General features: G+C 45.5%; 1 protein-coding gene across 3 annotated transcripts in view; it reads left to right on the forward strand.

Moving 5' to 3' along the window:
• Positions 1–20,052, forward strand: part of sema3b (sema domain, immunoglobulin domain (Ig), short basic domain, secreted, (semaphorin) 3B) — a 47,827-nt gene that overhangs the window by 8,641 nt on the left and 19,134 nt on the right. For 2 of the 3 annotated variants that reach the window (XM_083976156.1, XM_083976159.1), the window contains exon 1: positions 15,845–16,240. The exons of the other annotated variant lie outside the window; for it this stretch is intronic. The gene's annotated coding sequence lies outside the window, so the exon portion shown is untranslated. Of the gene's footprint in view, positions 1–15,844; positions 16,241–20,052 lie in introns of those variants that run through there. 3 annotated transcript variants of the gene reach the window in all.

The following is a 20,052-nucleotide window of genomic DNA, read 5'->3' on the forward strand; positions in this document are numbered from 1 at the left end:
CACACTCACACACATGATAAACACATGTCGACACAGCTGAGGCCTGTGCTGCACTAACTAACTGCACAAGTGTGTATGAGGATAAAACGTTTGTCGATTCTTGAAAAACATTTACTGAACATGTTAAACCATCAGACCTCAGCAGCTGCTTCAACTAAAACACACACACACACAAACAAAGCAGTCACAGATGGTCTTTGTTGTACCAGGCTCTGTCCAGGACACAAGACTTTAAGAAACTATGGGGCACTGTTGGGTAATGTGTTATTGAGTAACTTGTTACTGTAATCTGATTTTAATAATAATAATAATTTCTAAAATAGTAATTAGATTATAGTTACAAACCCAGGTAACTATGTAACCTTGCGCTCCTCTCACCCACACTTAAGCATTCATCCTATTGACATATCCATGTGCTCCAGCCCAGTTTCTTACCCACACTTGAGCAACCATCCTGGGCTACACAGTGTCAACCTGCTCTGCTGTCCTGCTAGAGTTTTTTCTGTATGGTTGTTTCTAACGTAACTAATTACTTTTGAAGGAAAGTAATCAGAACAGTAACGTGATGACTTTTAAAAGTTGTGTTGTAGTGAAGAAAAAAACTGAGAGCTTTGGAGATGATACGGTAGCTCCTGATTGGCTTGGTGATGTATCATTATGATGTCACACTGTCACTTATCTTGACATTCTGCTCGTTGTTTACAGCAGCTCGCACATGCTCAGTGCAGCTGACGGCCATGTGACCTGTGTGTTCAGCTGTGTTAGCGTGGACGGAGTTGGTTTTATGTTGAAACTAAGAACTTGGTGACCTGGTCACAACCTCAGACAGTGTTACAGTTACAGTGTGTGTGTCTGTTACAATGTTTGTTACAAAGTGTGTTACAGTGTATTTGCCTCTGACTCTTTGTTGCTGTAACTTCATTATCTTAGAGGCTGAACTCACGTATCAACTGGGTGAACAGACCAGGTGAATCTGTGGTCACTAGTCTGTGACCTCTGACCTGTGACCTTGATCTGTCGAAAGTGTTTTTATTCTAGAGGTATTAACGACCTCACTCAGCCAATCACAGCCACTCAAGTCAGAGAATGAGCTGTTGGGGCGGCTGTGGCTCAGGAGCTGAAAGAAGTTGCTCATTTGATTCCCGGCTGTGTAAAGTGCTAGTGTAGTCTGAAAACAGCTGTCCAGACGTTAGTTGATGCTCTGACTGTGAAACTTCTTCACAGAGCTTTAGTCAGTATCTTCAATAACTGACCTTCATTCATAGACTATGACATAAAGAGCAGAACCCAAGAGAGGAAGAGGAGGAGGAGGAGGAGGAGGAGGATGAAGCTGCTGAATGTAACCTGTCTCCGTCCTCTCTGCTCTTCCTCTCATCCCAACATGAAATAATCATTAGCTGCAGTGGTAAATCAGCCCAGACGTCCTTCCACATTAGCTAATGTGCATCAGAAGTGTGTGTGTGTGTGTGTGTGTGTGTGTGTGTGTGTGTGTGTGTGTGTGTGTGTGTGTGTGTGTGTGTGTGTGTTATCATGTATACTGTATCTGGAACCCTCTGTGTGTGTCGGCATTCAGAAACATGTGGTTCTGTGATGGTGTGTGTGTGTATTTCACCATCAAACAGTTCGCATGACAGGGTTTTTTTTATATATTTGACAGGTGCTGAATAATAAAAGGAAGCAGAAAAGTCAGGACAGAAATACACGAGGAGAAAGAGGGGAAGGAAGGTGAGGGAAAGTGAAGGAAAGAGTAATGTGGATAGGAGGTGAAGAGGAAGAAGCGCTGTAGATTTGTTGGTTTTGTGTGTGAAAGAAGTAATTTATAATTTGGATCAGACAGATGGGTTGTGTGTGTGTGTGTGTGTGTGTGGGGGGGGGGGGGGTTCACAAGGTGACATCAGGTTTCTGTGACTGTCGCCTCTGTGTCTGTGTCTGCAGTACCAATGTATGTGTGTGTATGTGAGTGTGTGAATTATACGTGATATTGTATATTACCGAATGTGTATTGTCTGTGTGTGTGCATATACAGTATATACTGATATACTGTGCATGTGTGTTGTAGGGTCTCTGTTCAGTGTTAATCTGAGTGGATAATAACACTGTGTGGACAGGAGGTGTCAGTTATCGGCTCCCTCTCATTGATTCACCCAGAGCTGAGACAGCTGTGCTCAGGGGCCTCTGTAACTCTATACACTGCACAAACTGAGCACACGCACGCACAAGGGCGTATGCGCACACACATACACACACACACACCTGGACACAGTGAATCCTCAGAGGAGGAGCCAACACACTGCAGAGCTATCAGCTACCTGCTCCTATCCATAACGGGGGCTTATGCTATGTAGTTGATGTTAGTGGTAGCAATATTTGCATCAACAGCAGTTTAATTATATCCAAAAGCTTTAGCCTTTATTACACACCACAACGATAACTTGAGCCTCTGTGACAAACAGCTGGTTCACAGGTAAAACCACCTCACACATATAGTCTATCTCTTAATGAGTGGCTGTTGCGTGTGGGTATAGGTTGTGACATCATCAAAACCAGGAAATAAACTATTAATCAGTTAGGTGAAGTCACAGCAGTGAGGTTAGTGTGAACTGGACTGTGTGTGTTTTGTGTGTGTGTGACTGAGCTGCGTTCACAGTCACTGATCACTTTGACCAGAATTGGATGAGTCCATGGAAAAATTTCACTTTTTCCTCTGAGCTGCAGGTTGGACTCAAGTGTTGGCAGCACTGTGCAGACAGAATGACTGGTATGTGTGTGTATCTACTGTGTGTGTGTGTCAGGACGGTGAGTAGGCTGAGCACTGAGGCGGAGTTTGGACAATTAAAAGAATTCCTGACTGCATTCTTTCTCCATGAAAAACTCCCATACACACACTCTCTCTCTCTTTCTCTCTCTCTCATTCACACTCCTGCCCACAGAGAGAGAGAGAGAGAGAGAGAGAGAGAGAGAGAGAGAGAGAGAGAGAGAGAGTATAGAGTAAAGAGTAGATGTGACTCCCAGTATCCTCTAATCCTTCCCCCGTGTGAATCCTCTCACTATGACAGCACCACATACAGTGAAGCTTATTACCTTCTTGCTTCTCCTCTCTGTTCATATGTGTCTTAGATCTGTGAGTGTGAGTGTATGTGTGTGTGTAGGGACTCCCTGTGTGTTAAACTCTTATTAGTTGAGGAGGATTTCAGATCCTGTCACAGTAAATGACTGAAGTGACTTTATCTCCAAACACAAGCTCATCTGCATCAGCAAGTTCCCACAGTGCAGTGAAGAGTGTGTAACAGTTAAGAGTATGTGTGGCAGGGAAGTGCATGTGTGTGTGTGTTTGGGACTGTTACTGATGCTACAGTTCGAGTTTACAGCGACTGAACGACTGTTTTTGTCTAATTCATAAAGTGTGTCTTCGCTGTCACTTCCTGTCTCTGCACGACTTCGTGTTGACACTTATGGAAATTAAGTGAGCTGAGGATGATGGGATTTGTCTCCAATCCCATCTGTCGTACTTCTAAGAGCCTCAAATCCTGGCTTGTTGGATTAGACACTGGTTCCTATGAGAGGATGATGAGCTGCACACTGAAGCTGCTACAAGTTCACGCCTCACCTGTATCATCACTACAATCACCGTAGTCACTGTAACTGTAATTACAACTGTCCTGTGGTGGATACAGAACGTGACTGATGGGTGTGCCTGAAAAATTCTGGATGCGCCAGATTTATTTATTCGTTTAAGTTTAGACACAAAAAAACAACCTGTGGACCATTATAGCGCAATTTCCCATTTACGACAGTCGTTGGGAATGTCACCAGCTTTGGCTGAGAGGCTGGCTCCTCGATGGTCGATGAATCTGCTGGTGCACCGATCGGCTCTTTGATTGGCGCTGGCAGTGAATGGAGTTGGACCTGCGCTAACATTAGCATCAGGATGTCCAGACGGTGACGACGTAGCGACTTCTCCTTCAGAATCAGTAGGCATCTTACTACCACCTTGATATGAGTCATTTTTAGGAACGGCTTGGTCGGGAGTTAACGCCATCCTCTAGCTTCTATAGGTTTTTTTTTTTAAAAGCGGCTCAAAGAAAGCTGTTTAGACATAATTCCACACGGCCAGCGGCTAGCTAACCTAACCTGCGCTTCTGACGGGTCCATGCCTATGTTCCCACAGCCTTATGTTCCCACAGCCCTATGTTCCCACAGCCCTATGTTCCCACAGTTCTAAGATTTTTCTCAAAATTAGGCCCTATGTTCCTACTGGACTCTCTCTACCTATCTGGACTCTATCTATCTGGCCTGTCTAGCCTCTACCGGGTCTTTTTACTAAACTTAACCAACTCTTTTCTTCATTGCCTAAACCCAACCAATGGTGGGACCAAAGGGCTGTGGGAACATAGGGCCTAATTTTCAGTGACAACAAAAGTTAGAAATGTGGGAACATAAGGCTGTGGGAACATAGGGCTGTGGGAACATAGGAATGACCCCCTTCTGACAGCGCATACGAATAACGCAATGTAGAGCGTCAGTGCGTCAGTCATGTAAAAGAGAACGATTTTTAAAATATTTTTATTGTCTAGTCTTAATACCTGATGTATATACAGTAGTTAATTATTGTCATTATCATTAATAATATTATTTTGTCATGAATCTGATAGGTGGGCAAGCTGTCAATCTGGGTGGGCCTACACCCATCCAGGCCCACTGGTAGATCCGCCACAGCTACCGTCACTACAGTGTTTAAATGTCCGAGTGTAGATATACATTCCTACTAGATGTCACCAAGCAACGGAAGCTAACGCTGTGTCATGATAAGCTGCTGACCATGGGCTCGGTCCCTCCTGTAGCTCAGACCCTCCTGTTGTCACTGTGTTTCCTCTGAGCCTCAGACATTCTTCACTGGGGTGCGTTCACTGGCCAGAGGATCAGACACTTTTCACACAGTGTCTCTACATTGCAGCACTTGTGTCAACAGTTGACCTTCAGTTTGCAGACAAAGGCCGGGGCTCATTGTTAGCATTGTTAGCATTCCTCATGGGCGCACATGGGACAGTCGGCTGTCGTGGTCTCAGAGAGGACTCTGATGATCACTGGAAACATGAGAACAGATGGAAGGTTTTTATGTGTCACTCTCGGAGGATTTGAACTACCAACCTCAGAACAGTGTGTCACACAGCTGCTTCTCCTCACTGTAATTAACTGTTCATTTGTCTTCGCTGTTCGTCACGCACACAGAGGTGAGTTAATCAGTCAGCAACATGAACCTCAGTGAGAACCGACCCACTGAGACTGTGCTTAATTGGCTAATTAATTCTATGAAGCTCCAATCAAAGAGCCAATTAGCACAGCACACATGCAGTTTGACACGGCCAATTAGGGCAGTGTTCAGGCTGAGCTCGTTAAATATGAACTTGTTAAGTGTGTTAATTAATTAGGCAGGGTGAATAAAGGGAGCTCTTTCTGCCTGAGAACTGTGTGTGTGTGTGTGTGTGTGTGTGTGTGTGTGTGTGTGTGTGTGTGTGTCTCTGAGTCAGTGAAGCTGATCAGGTCGCTCTGTGCGTATTGTGAACGACTCATGTGGAGAGCTGAGAGACTATTTCTGATATGCGTGTGTGCGTGTATGTGTGTTAACTTGAGTTAATTAGCTTCACAATGAGGTTGTGACCAGAGCAGGTCATGTTGTGGTTTCTCCTCTCTGAGCTTGGTACAGACTGTTTGGGATAAATAAATACCGTATTTACCCGAATACAAGACGACCCCCCCTTTTCAAGACCTGTTTTTGGAATAATACTTTTTTAAGACAAAATCAAAGAAAACATTTCAAAATCATGTTTTCATTATCAGTGAAATAACAACTGGTAGATTGCATTAGAACAGCAGTGGTTGGAATATTTATAACATCATTGTGTAACTGTATATGTAATATGGTATTTCTTTTGTCGGTTCAAATCTAATGAGATGCAATTTTCAGACACCCCTAAGGTGGACCATACCATATCTGGACCTCCGTCGGGTAAGACTGTTGACAGCTACCTGAGGTGGCCGCGTGTCCCTCCCATCAAGCAGGGTGATAGGAGAGACTACTGTACAGTCTACAGGAGAGACCTACAAGCAAGTGAGAGAAAGAAAAGCTCTGACTTGCTTGGGGAGACGTCGCCATCTTATATTCGGGTCAATACGTAGTTAGAGACTCACCAAAGGTCGACAGTCACACATGATATAGCTGTTGTTGTTGTTGTAGTAGTAGTAGTTGTTGTTGTCTGACAGTGTGAGGTTTTCACAATCGCTCACAGCTGTAGTCAATCAGAGCTGCAGGTGGTTCACACTAATCCTACACAGTCTGATTTGTTTCACAGGCGAGAGGACACAGAGGGAAAATCCACTGAAATAAGAAAGAGAAAGATAATTAACCGTAGTGAACTCAGGCTGGTTTCATTCAGTTTCATTTCATGGAAAAGAAAAGAAGGAGGAGGAGGACATGAAGGATGGAAAACTGATCTGTCAGAGAAACGGAGAAACATGGAGGCAGGAAGAAGAAAAGGAAAGTGAGAGGAAGGAAAGACTGAGAAGCCAAGAAGTAAACGAATGGAAAGATTCATGAGAGGGAGAGAGAAAATAAAATGTCATTAAAAGAGGAGAAGAAGAAGAAGAGAGGGAGGCCTCCACAAGTCATCATGCTCCTGTGGTTCAGAGCTGCTGCCAAACTCAGCATGAGGGTGTGTGTGTGAGTGTGTGTGTGTGTGTGGCGTGTGTGCACGGCTTCCCCGACCACAGCTCAGAAGCTCCTCCACGACCTCACCCCCTCCTCCTCACGACCACATGTTTACAGTGGTGAGAGGCCCTGCCCACTTTACAGTCCAGCCTCACTCACAAAGGAGAAGCCTCACACATCTCCCAGCATGCATCTGTCTCACATACACTCACGACATGCCAGGGAGACATGCTAACATGCTAACAGCTTAGCTCATCCTCCTCAATCCGTGGTCTCAGTCACTTTATCCACAGTCAGAACATATTGAGTATACATGGCCTTTGACCTTTGAGCGTCAACCACAAAAGACTCGTCATCTCGTCATTGATTGGAAGTGAATGTTTGTGTCAAGGCGAAACATGGGGCCTCTGACTCAAAAACACAAATAAAAACAAAGACTTGAAAGAATAGTTTGTTGTTGTTGCTGTTACATGAAGAGTTTGGGGTGAAGTCTTCAGTCTGTTGGCTCCTTCGTCTCTTTATCCACCGATTCTGCAGCCAAACTGTGGTGAACCACATGTTCTGTCAATATTCTGACACACTGTGACCAGGGTTATTTGAGGTTCTGTGTCACACGCACACACACACACACACACACACACACACACACACACACACACACACACACACACACACACACACACACACACACACACACACACACACACATACATACATGCGCAAATGCACGCGCGCACACATACATGCGCAAATGCACGCACGCATGCAAGCACACACACACATACACACACACAGAGGGAAGATTAAGTGCAAATAGAGAAAAATAACACTGAGGAGAAAATATTTCAACATGACATCAGCTGAGGAGATTTAAATAAAACAAATGGTGAAGAACAGAAGCCAGAGGGGGAGGAGGGTCAGGGGGAGGGGGTGAGGACGAGGAATCAGAGGGAGAATCCCACTAATAGTCAGCAGATGTTTGAGTATTCACTCTGGTTCCTCTGCAAAGAAACAAAGACCACTTTAAACTGAAACACTAACACTGTGTAAATCAGCTATAATCAATACATTGATATGATCAGCGCATCAATGAACCTTCAACCAAAACACCTAAAACCCACTGGTCACAGCTGCTGGACCAATCAGCTTCATAGTGCCCTGCCCACTAATTGTCATGGTGGGGTAGTTATCCTTATGGTGAAGTGGGGAAGTTATCAAAGTAGGGGTTGTATCAACAGTGTGGGATAGTTTCCAGTGCATGAAATTTGCTCACTTCCCTTTATAAGGTGATTATGATGATGATCTTGCTGTGGGGTGTGGAGATGGGTTTCCTGTGGAGACAGGAAATAGTGAGGTCATCAGACTGCAGACGGCTGATGAGGAGCAGTAACTGAGTCTGAAAAATCACAGTGGATTTTATCATTAACTTCACGACACTGAAGCTTCTTCTTATCACAGAGACTCATCGCTCCTCTTCTGTCCGAGACACCTTCTTCTACAGGAACCTCCTCAGAAACTTCTACTCTAAGTGTGTCCCTCAATACTTCATCAGTTGCCTTCCTCCTCCTCCTCCTCCTCCTCAGGTCTTCGAGCTGAGTTTGAACAGCTTTGTTTTTCCCCCTGACACGTTGGCTGAAGAAGAGGGGAGGGGTGGGAGGAGGAAGGGAGGGAAAGGGGGAGGTGGAAAGAGGACGATCTGATCCAGAACAGAGGGAAATGACAGGACAGCCTGTTACTGCGACACTCTAATCTTCGTCCTCTTGGCCGACTACCTGTGACCTCAAGAGGCTGGACGGATGGAGGCTGTGGTGGAGAAAAAGTCTCATCATATCTGAGCATTAACTCATATATTTAACCCAGTTCAGCTCCATAAATAGAGAAAAGTAGCAGCTGCAGCTAAAACTGTTTTTCCATGCAGCTTTAAATAGTTGACGCTGCAGAGACGGTTGACTCACTTTAACCTGCTGAGGACACAGAGACCTGATAACGTCCTGCGTTCCAGCTGTGACTGGACATCTGGATCTGATGGGATCTGGTCTGAAGCAGAACTGGATTTTCTATCTTTAGCTGAACTTGGCTTCAGATGAAAATAAATGTCTCTTCGCATATTTTTACCAGAAATCGGGTCCAGATTAGATTCAAAGACTTTTGAGTTGTGTTTGTTCTGACTGTTAATGACAGAGCTGTGACAACCAGGTGATTTCCAGGTTTCCCCGGCAACTGGAAATCACACCCTGTCATCTTCTGGTTGAGTATGTGTGTGTGTTTGTGTGTGTGTGAGCATGTGTGTGCGTGTGTGTGTTTGAGTGAACATGGCCTCCGTGCTGTTGTTAATGTCTATGTTCTGGGTCTGAGCAGCTTTAACATCTGAAACTCGTCTGGAGCCAAATTTACATCATGACTCAAAGAAAACTTTCCTCTGTTTCTGAGGGTTGGGGAGGTCAGAGGTCGAGGGTCCAGGGTGTGTTTCCTCAGTGGTGAACAGAACAGGGTGAAAAGACCAGGAAGTGTCTGTGTCATCAGAGCAGGGAGGATCAGTGTTAGTGTGACGTTCAGAGAATAGGTGTGTTTGACCCTGTGTTTGTGGTGGGAAGTTGGTGAGGGATCGCACGGCAATCTCCGGACATTTGGTTGGGGCATGTGAGAGACACATTGCAGTCTACAACAGTTAGCAGATTTAGCAGATTTAGTTTGCGTGTGTATGGGTAATGATTTTTTCGTAGATGCTTGAAAGACATCAGCTTTGTTGAAGGTGAGGGCTTTGAGAGCTTAGAAGGAATTAGATTTGGTGTCCCATTAAGAAAAGCAGACATGGCAAAACTGGACAAAACTGGTCAAACATGTAGAGTTGATGAGAGTTGAAAAACTGTCCTTGACCACAGATTCATGGACAGCACTTACAACTAAATCAAACCATCACCTGCCAGAACATACAGTACACAACTGCAAACTAAAGAGTGCTGTTTTGCAGACCAATGCCATGCAAGTGCGGCATACTGCTGAGAACATTGCTAATATGCTTTCCACTGTTACTCAACTCTGAAGATTTAATGGAAAAGCGAGAGCATGCGTACATGATAATGATAGCAATATGGTGCTAGCCAACACTGACCGCCAGGGTGGGGGTTCAAAGTCCTGTTTTGCACATTTACTCCAACTAGAGTGGATTCAAGCTTCAACGCATTAACCATGGTTGCATCTGATAGTCGTCTTGTTTTTTTTCACTTGCATCCCTGCAACACAGGACTTGAAACCAAAGGAACAACTTAAGAAGAACTTTCCACAGCACATATTAGTGCAGTGTGGCTGAACAAGGTGTAATTTAAATTCACAACAAGTTGCAGCAACTTCCAGAGCAAAGATGGGCTCAATCTACAGCCTTATCAGATGTCAAGTAGATGTCGATATGACCGATGGTAGCTGGAGTATTATGGAGGAGTTCATACCTGTGCTTCACTCACTGAAATTTGCCACTACAACACTGTGTGGGGAATCTGGAGTATCTATCGGCAGTTTAAGTGGTAGCACCAACTCTTCCATTCAAACACCTCAAAGGAGCCTATGGAAAGGTGTCTTAGTTTAAATGCACTTGGTCTTCTCTACTGGAGCACCTGCAGATGTCAGCAACACTTGCATGGTTGTCTACATTGCAACCTTCCTGGATCTGAGGCACAAACACATGAGGTTCACAACCAATGAATTTAGACTTGCTGTGCAGGCAAAGGTGTGACAGTCTCCTCTTGAGCAGCTCCGAGGAAGGGGGGAATCGGATGAATCCAACCAGATGGTCAAAAAAACAAACAAAAACAAAAAAACCAAGTGATGCTGACTCTGTCACAATAAATCAGTACTGCCAGGAAAAATGCTCACTTCTCCACATTGATCCCATGGATTGATGGAAAAAAATCGACCAAAACAAATAACCCCGGCGACTTTCAATATTAGGCATGCTTGTGTGCAACATCTGTGCTATTTTACTCAGATGGACTCATTGTAAACAGGCTCTGGTGCCGATTTCATCCAGACCATGTGGACATGCTTGTTTTCTTAAACAAATTTATGTAATAGGCTAGTAAAAGATCAATATTTATGTCAGCATTGTGCAGGTATGTTCAGACATTTACTTTCATAATCAGTATCATCATGGCTTAGTTGAGGTCAGTGCACTGAAACGATAAAGTTGTTTTTGAGCTGTTACTGATACGTTGTCTTATGAGAAACCAGAAGTGAGGAGGAATTGTTCTCATTTTCTCCAGCTTGGTTGTTCTGTAGGCATTTATGACCCTGTAGCTTTCGTTAGGCTGGAGGGGTTTTAAATCTGCTGTTGAGTGGAAGAGAAATTTTCAATTTCTGACAGTTTGCTTCAAAAAATTATCAATTAAATTGAAAGAAACTTCAAATACTATTTTTGCTTGAAATTCCCATGCCTCAAGTGCGTGTGTGTATTTATATCCTGTTTTCTCCTCTGTCATTAGCTTTAGTTTTTATTGATGAAATTCGTTCCACTCCTTTATCGTCCTCTTTTTGTTCCTGCACTCCGGCTAGAAGAGACACCTCTCCAGGTGCATTATGGGTGGCCTTGCTGCTGTGGTGGGCAACCTTTAGATCATCTGCTTCATCCCTTCATCCCCTCTTCTCCTCCATCATCTTCAATTATGGTTGATGGAGGGGAATTCTGGCCCTGCAGACACAGACGGTGCTCAGCACACCTGAGTTATGTATCTCTGTGTGTGTGTGTGTGTGTGAGCAGCTGTTTTGACAGACTAAGTCTAAAAGTGAAATCACAATTAAGGCAAAGCTGAAAGTTCTTCAACCACTTGTGTAATCTACTATGATCACAGGCTGTGTGACAAGTGTCTGCAGGTGTGAGTCTGTGTGTGTGTGAGTCTCTCTGTGTGTGTGTGTGTGTGTGTGTGTGTGTGTGTGTGTGTGTGTGTGTGTGTGTGTGTGTTAGAGGGAAGCAGCTGGATGTTTTGCATGCCTCGCTGTCGGCGAGTGATTGTAAGTGAATGGTGCATGGTCTGCCGGTGTTTACGCAGAGATTTATTTGAGTGTGTGTATGGTGGATCTAACCTAAGCTGTAATTTCTCCACTGTGATAAATCTCAGCTGTTTTGACACATTTTAAGTTGAAATTTGGAAACTTGATGTGAGATGAATGTTAACGAAACTTCAGATAAACAACAACAGCTACGACATATTATTATTATTATTTAGAAAAGAAAAAGAAGATAAAGAAACTGTGTATACAATGAAATAATACAGTTTCATATGATGTGAGTGGAACCACTCACTCTGTTTGTGTGTGTGTCTCTGTGAGAGAGAGTGTCTCACCTCTAATGTGAAATCTGCTCTCAGATTTCCCCTGGGCCATACATGCACATTCACACACTAATAACTGCACAATCTAGTGTCTCAGCAGCCTCCTGGGAAGAGTGTATTACTCCTTGTGTGTGTATGTGCTATTAATCCACGGTGGTGCTGAGCAGCCTGTCTGGTTGGATCAGTGCCCATCAGGATCAGAAATCATCCCGTTGTGTCGCCTCCCTGTGATCACGTCTCAGGCCTTAATGAGGTAGCACAGCAGCACTGCAGTGTGTGTGTGTACGTGTATGTGTGTGTGTGTGTGTATGTGTGTGTGCATGTGTGTGTGCATGTGTGCGCCTTATCTTCCTGCTTTTCAGCAGAAATGTTTTCCCAAATCCAAACGTTTCACTGACAGTTTGGAAGCTGCTTTAATCTGCAGCTTCATGTGAAACATGTGGAGTCAGAACATCAGCTCCTCCACTCACACACCTACACATGTCAGCATGTTTCACACGCCACTGTGACTCCACCCACCACACTGTTGTGATACAGTATGTGATATGGTCCTGCAGCATCAGGACCATGTGTTGATGTTCTCTGGTACAAACAGCTCATGACGAAATGAGCTTAGAGGAATTATCACTATAATATTTTTGATTATTACAGGACTAATGAACTGGGTGAGCTATAGAAACCCAAACAGTTTTGCACCAGTCTGTAAACATGTGTATTTCTGCTGTAAAGTTGGTCATTTTAACACTGGAGTCTATGGGGACTGACTCACTGTTGGAGACACACTCTAGTGGTCAGCAGAGGAACTGCAGCTTTAGGTTTCAGACCCAAAGGTTGATCATGAAACAAGAACGTGGTCACGGAAGGTGCTGTAATCCACTCAGTGACCTTCAGGACCCTCTGAGGTGTGTGTGTGTAATGTCTGAGGGTGGTCTTATCCACTCTGTGACCCTCAGAGCAGATGGTGTGTGACTGCATGCCAGAGTGTGAGAGTGTCTGAAAGTGTGTGAGAGTGTGAGAGTGTGTGTGTGTCCACCTCCGAGCCTCCTGGCACCATAGCCCCCCACCCCTCCTCGTCTGACACGCTAACCTGCATCCTCCTTTCAGATGAGTGTCACATCAAAGAGAAACAGGGAGGGGGATTACAGCTCTCTGACCCCCCTCTCCTCTGACTGTAACTCTCTCCTCTGGGCCTCTCTAAGCCCCGTGGGGTCAGAGGTCAGAGGTCAGGATGTCAGCGGACAATGTCTGGTGTCTTCTGTTTCCTTCTCTTCGCTTCGTCCTTCATCTCTTCCTCCTGTCAGTGCATTAGGTGATGTGTGGTCATGTGAACTGTCCTCACCTGGAAAACACAGCAAGTTTACTAAATGAGTTTTACATCAACACACACACACACACACACACACACACACACACGCACAGCTGGCAGACTAGGCTCCACGTTTGTAATGATGCTATAATGATCCCCTTGAGTGTTGGTATTTCATGCTGCTAATTTTACTTGCGTCTGAAATGTTTCTGCATCTGTTGAACAAATGTTTCACTTGTGTTGTTGCACATGTGACAATATGAACATCAAACAAACACACACCCTCCCACCACCACACACACAAACACACACACACATGGGGATGACTCATTGTCTCACTGTCATCAAAGAGTCTGAGTTCATCAACTACAGTATATACTGTCAGGGTGGTGCGTGGCGCAGTGTTTAAGGTGGCTGCCCCATGTATAGGCTACAGTCCTCCCCTCAGGCGGCCCCGGTTCGAATACCGCATCGGGCAGACCTTTCCTGCATGTCATTCCCCCTCTCTCTGCCTCCCCCTTTCCTGTCTATCAAATAAAGGCAAAAACGCCAAAAAATATACTTAAAAAAAAACTATGTACTGTCATGTTGCTAGTAGTCGACAGTAGGGTGTTAACCTGGACACATGTGAACATGTTGAACTACTTGTATTCTGTTTTCTGACGCCAACACTCCGCGTCCTGCGTGTTACTGAGCTTATTTAGTCGTTAGTGTCGATGAGTCGTGACCTGCAGAAATTATTCATCGCTACATTAGAGTCAGTGGAACAGTTCTACATACCTGAAGGCCTGAAACCTCACGGCCTGGAGTCGGTCGTGGATCAGTGGTGGGATCATGTTTTGTGAGTGTGTTTAAAGCCCCTGTACAGACTTTTCATTGAGTGTTGATTTTGGCGGCCCCTGTGGACGAAAGCGGTGGTGTTTTGCCGGAATGAAGACTGCATTTCCCAGTGTCGTGAAGACATTTGTCCGTCCAGCGCGTGTAGATTTGTTATGGATACGTCGGAAAGAAGACGGGACTTGCTTTGAAAACTTTTTTTTTTTTTAGCAGCTATCTGCAGTGTGCATATGGTTGAGGTAATGTATCTATTCGTATCGTTTCGTCAGTGGTCCGACCCGACCATGCCTTCCAGAGGTATAGAATTAGACTACTTAGAAATAGCCTATCTTCACATTGATGGGCTCATTTGCTGTTGTAGGTAACAGAGACACATCAGCAGAAACCAGAGACTTTTGCGTATCCAGTTAAAAGCTCCGTACCGGGGCTTTAATAGTCAAACAGAGTCATTGGAGAAGCTCCTCCTCATTTAATTAAAGTTGAGCATCATGAAATATTCACTTAATGAGCTTCAATAAGTTCGGTCTAAAATATAGATATGTTTAATAATATATCTAGAATATGTCAATCTGTCCTCTCATGAACATGGAGTTAGGCTCATACTGGTTTATGACTGACAGGCCAGCAGGGGGCGGGGCCTCAACCACACACTAACTCTGCTGGACGACGCACACTAACCTAACCTCCTAATGTGAGACCTATGACCCATCCTCCTCCACTGTGATTGTATGTGTGTGTGTGTGTGTGTGTGTGTGTGTGTGAGGGTTGCCAGGCGCAGTGCTGCACCTGCCCCTGGAATGAGAGTGATGTGAGGGTGTGAGTGGGGGGCAGCTGAGAATAGATGGACAGTCTTTAGTCTCAGTCCAACTACATGTGAACACTGAGGACACACAAACTTCTTCTCCTCTTCACCTGTTTCCTCAGAGACACACCTCATCTGTAGTGTGTGCAGAGGATGATGTCATCCCTCATCTGGTGCCCAATCAGCCTTATCAGTGTGTGTGTGTGTGTGTGTGTGTGTGTGTTATCTAATACATCAGTCTGATGTCAGACTCTGCCATGAAAATAATTCAGGAGGAGACACAACATCAGTCACTGGGTCAAATGTCATGGATGAGATGGGCTTCAGGTGTTTGGTCTGTTTGACTGGGTCATACACACAAGTGCAGGGAGTGATGTCATCATGTGCACCTTCCAAGTGCACGCACACACACACACACACACCAAGATAAAGCTGTCTTTTATTCAGGTTATTGCTGTTGGTAAAGTTTCTCAGTCTCTGTGTGTCAGGTGTCAGGTGACCGGAGACAGCTGACAGGCGACTGACAGGTGACAGGTGTGTGTACAATGTCATAGCAGGGAAAGAAATTAACATGAGTGTGTTTCCTGGTGTTGGAATGACATCACTGTTGCAGCTGGGGCTGATTTATACCTGAGACTTTTGCAGAGTCATGTGACCCAGGTGGGAACGTCATCATGATCATAACGACCAAGAAACGCAGTGTTTCAGGCACACTAACACAGTAGGCAGCACAGGCCCCTCCCCTTTTCCCCTCCTCTTACCTCCCACCTTTCCCTCCTCTCCTCAACCCCTCCCTCTCTCCTCCCTCTCTTCCTCTCTCTCTCCCCTCTTGAATTAAGTCCATTATTCCTGCCTGCTCGCCCTTTGAGCACTTCGACTCTCAGCTCCTGTGAACTCCTTCCCTCTCTCTCTCTCTCTCTCTCGCTCTGTGTGTGTGAACTCGTGGCGTGTGTGTGTGAAGAGCAGTTGTGTGTTTTTCTAAGTGGAGCTCAGTGTAGCTGTGGATCAGACAGGAACACACAGCTCTCAGTGCTGCTGCAGGACGTCTCTGTGACTGTGGACGTATTGAGGACGTACTGTGGACGTCTTTTGCTGCTGTCTCTGTCTCTGGACTACCTGTGGAGGGACTTGTTCTGAGGATGTCTGGACTCTGTGGATCAAATTATCAGAGGTTAAACAGCAGGACAGTTACTATGGAAGCGGTCAGCGCTGTCTCAGGAATGCTCTGAACTTTTTGGGAATTAGTTTCTGTGGAAACAGATGGACAGGTGAGTTTCTCTGCTGATGATATTGTGAGGTTTCAGGTGTGTGATCAGCTGACACAAATAAGTGATCTCAGAGAGGTTTAATCATTTCAGACTTTAATCAGTTTGATTAGTGTGTTAATGACATCTCTGTGGTTGGGAAACCGTCCACATGAGCTGTCAATTCACACGCTGCTGAAGCTGCTAAAGTTACTAACATTACTAAAGCTGCTGAAGTTGAAGTTGCTGAGGCTGAAGTTGAAGCTGATGAAGCTTCTGAAGCTGCTAAAAAGCTGAAGCTGAACTGAGACTGAAGTTGAACTGTGGCTGAGGCTGCTGAAGCTGAAGTTGAAACTGCTGAAGCTGAAGCTGAACTGTGGCTGAAGCTACTAAAGCTACTGAAGCTGAAATTTAAGATGCTGAAGCTAAAGCTGAAATTAGGCTGAAGCTAAGGTTGAAACTGCTGAAGCTGAAATTGAAGTTGAAACTGCTAATGCTGAACTGAGCCTGAAGCTGCTGAAGCTGACGCTGAAGTTGAACCTGCTGAAGCTGAAACTGAGCTGCCGCACCAAGAGTCTGTCAGAGTTAGCTGCTGCTGTGTATGTGTGTCCACGTTGTGTGGTGTCACAGCATAACATAACATAAATAACAGTTGTGTGACGTTGTGACAACAATCACCTCCACCTTCTCAACTTCTCTTATTCTCTCACACAATAACACCACAGGTGAGTCTGTTGGATACTGCTGCTCCCTCCTTCCTCGTTCCTCCTCCCTCCTCCTCTTCCTCCTCCTCGTTCAGGTATTTCATTATTTTGAGGATGAAGCTGTGACAACCTCAGCGTTGGTTAATGTTCATTAACACACACACACACACACACTGACATACAATTATTATAATGACTTTGTGTCTCAGAATAATGCTTCCTCCTCCTCCTCCTCCTCACTCTCCCTCTGGTTCATGATCCTCCACCTCATTTTATAAAGCTGTGACCCCCCCATTTTTTCTCGTCACCCCTCGTTCTTCATCTCAGAGGCTCAGACTTGTTGGTCTCAGGCCAGAGAAACTCTTTTCTCTCTGCAGGCGAAACAATCAGCTCCTTTCTCTCCATCACCTCTCGCTCATTCCCCCCCCCCCCCCCCCCCCCCCCCCCCCCTATTCTCTCTCTCTCCGGGACTGTTGCTGCTGCAGGGCTGAACTGGTGTTACATCTGAATCTTTCCCTCCACTTTCTCTTTCCTCCTCTTTCACATCTTTGTCTTTTTCTTTTCCTTCCCCTTCCCCGCCTCCTCCTCCTCTTCTCTTCTTTCTTTCTCTCGCCCTAATTTGCCCTTTCTTACAGTTTCTTTCTCCACCTTCCTCTGTCCTTTGCCTCATTATTTCTTTTCCTCTCCTCTTCTTCTCCTCCGCTACTTTTCCACTGTCTCTTGTTTCCACTCTTTGACTCTAGCTGTTTATCTCTGTGAGTCCCCCTCCCCTCTAATCTGTGGTGGGAAGGGCCACAGGTTAACCTGCTCATATCCATTCAGTCATCATGGCTGTACTGTAGGAATGCACTCTGCACTCTAACCTCGCTCTGAAAAGCCTCTCACCCTGGAGGCGGAGCTCTTTGTCTACCCGTCTCTATTTAGGCTGCTGGTTTTTGACAGGATGCCCCCCTCCACCCCCCAAAGACTCTCTCTGTCTTTTCTTTTATTTTGAATTTGCTGTTGTTCTGTGTCTGTTGATGCTGAACTGAGTCTAAGTGTCAGCAGCTCCCACTGCTTTTTATTAAGATGCATTATAGAGTGTGTGTGTGCATGTGTGTGTGTGATGTGCGTACATCCACTGAGGCTATGGGATGAGAAGACAGGATGTGTGAGATACAATAATGCTGTCTTCAAGTCATAATGGCAGATTTAAAAAGAAGACACACACACAAAACACACACAACACTCAGCTTGGGGAGACCCAGAGGAACAATGGGACACTCGTTCCTTTTATAGCATCCGACAGGAGCTTCACTGCTGCTCCTGTCACTCAGAGACCGTGATGTGAATTGTTAGTGTGTGTGTGAGAGTGTGTTTGTCTGTTAGTGTGTCATGGACCTGCAGTTGACGAGAGCACTGACGTCCGTCCTGGAATATACTGCAGCGTCCCAGCTTAGAACCTTGAGAACACACAGACGCACACGTGTGCATGCGCAGTCACACACACATGCACGCACACACACACACACGCACACTCTCTCTCTCTCTCTCTCTCTCTCTCTCTCTAGATTTATGAATAGTTTTTGCAGATGTAATCACTTGCTTGACATTGAAGGGGATAAATGTGAATTTATTAGACAAGGACTTTACAAATGTTGCACTTGTTGAACTGTGTATGCATGCATGTCAGTGTTTGTGTGTGTCAATGTGTGCAGACTATGTGGGAGTGTGTGTTCCTGTTGTGGCCTCCTCTCCTGTCTCCACGCCTCAGTAGCTCCATTATTCACCAAACTGTGTGTGTGTGTGTGTGTGTGTGTGTGTGTGTGTGTGTGTGTGTGTGTGTGTGTGTGTGTGTGTGTGTGTGTGTGTGTGTGTGTGTGTGTGTGTGTGTGTGTGTGTGTGTGTGTGTGTGTGTGTGATTAGCAGTGATCTCTTCAGCCTCTGGAAGTAAAGTTGTGTCAGGTCAGGGTGGAGAGTTATGAGTTCTGGGCTTGGACTGTGGATTCCATCATTAGTGCAACACAAGGCCCCTTGCTACTGTGTGTGTGTGTGTGTGTGTGTGTGTGTGTGTGTGTGTGTGTGTGTGTGTGTGTGTGTGTGTGTGTGTGTGTGTGTGTGTGTGTGTGTGTGTGTGTGTGTGTGTGTGCGCGTGTGTGTAAGGAGCCTCAATGTGTAGCAGCTGTGACAGTAACAGGGAGTCAGAACATTTCCAGCTTGCATGCACCTGAAACCAGAAGCTGCAGTTCCTCTACTGACCACTAGAGTGTGTCTCCAACAGTGAGTCAGTCACCATAGACTCCCATGTTAAAATGTCTAACTTTACAGCAGAAATAAACATATTTACAGCCTGGTACCAAAACAATCTCTATGGTAATCCTCCTTCATGGTGACTGTTTATAAAACTCACTTGTTTACACTTTATTGACCACTAAAGGTATGGCGGATAGAGGGCGGGGCTTCTTTGACTGACAGCTGGGTGTGAATTAGCCTTGTAAACCAGCCGCTCCCGGAAATGCAATTCATTTCATTTCTGAGGGAGAGTCTGGCCTCATCCCCGTTGTAAGCGTTTGGCCTGAAACCCTCAGAAGGCCGAGCCAATCAGCGTCGCCGCTGTGATTGAAACAGCACGTTGGCCAATCAGGGACCGACTGGTGCAAAGCCCCGGCACTACACCAACTTGCTGATTGGTTGAATGGGGTTGTCTGTCAACGCTACTATTCCCGCCCAGCTCCCGCCCACCCCAAACGCTTACAACGGGGATGAGGCCAGACTCTCCCTCAGAAATGAAATGAATTGCATTTCCGGGAGCGGCTGGTTTACGAGGCTACAGTAGGTGTGTATATCTGCTACGAAGCATTTGCTGGGGCCTTGGGGGTGTCATGCGCTACCTAGATGTTGAAGGTGGAGCAGCTCTTTCTGAGTCACAGAAGTGTCGCCCATCTTTATTAACAGTCTGTGATTCAGACTTGGGACAATTTGAGAATCAGCTTCACTTAGCTTTAGTAGCTGCTCTGGAGCCTGTGGGTTGAATTATAAAGAAAAATGATCATAAGTGCTATTCATCAACAGAGGCTGACAGATCGCAGACTCATCTTCACTCTGATGATCTGAGGTGAGGAGGAGGAGGAGGAGGAGGAGGAGGATGAAGGT

The sequence above is a fragment of the Trachurus trachurus genome (genome assembly GCF_905171665.1).
Source record: "Trachurus trachurus genome assembly, chromosome: 7".
Lineage (NCBI taxonomy): Eukaryota > Metazoa > Chordata > Actinopteri > Carangiformes > Carangidae > Trachurus > Trachurus trachurus.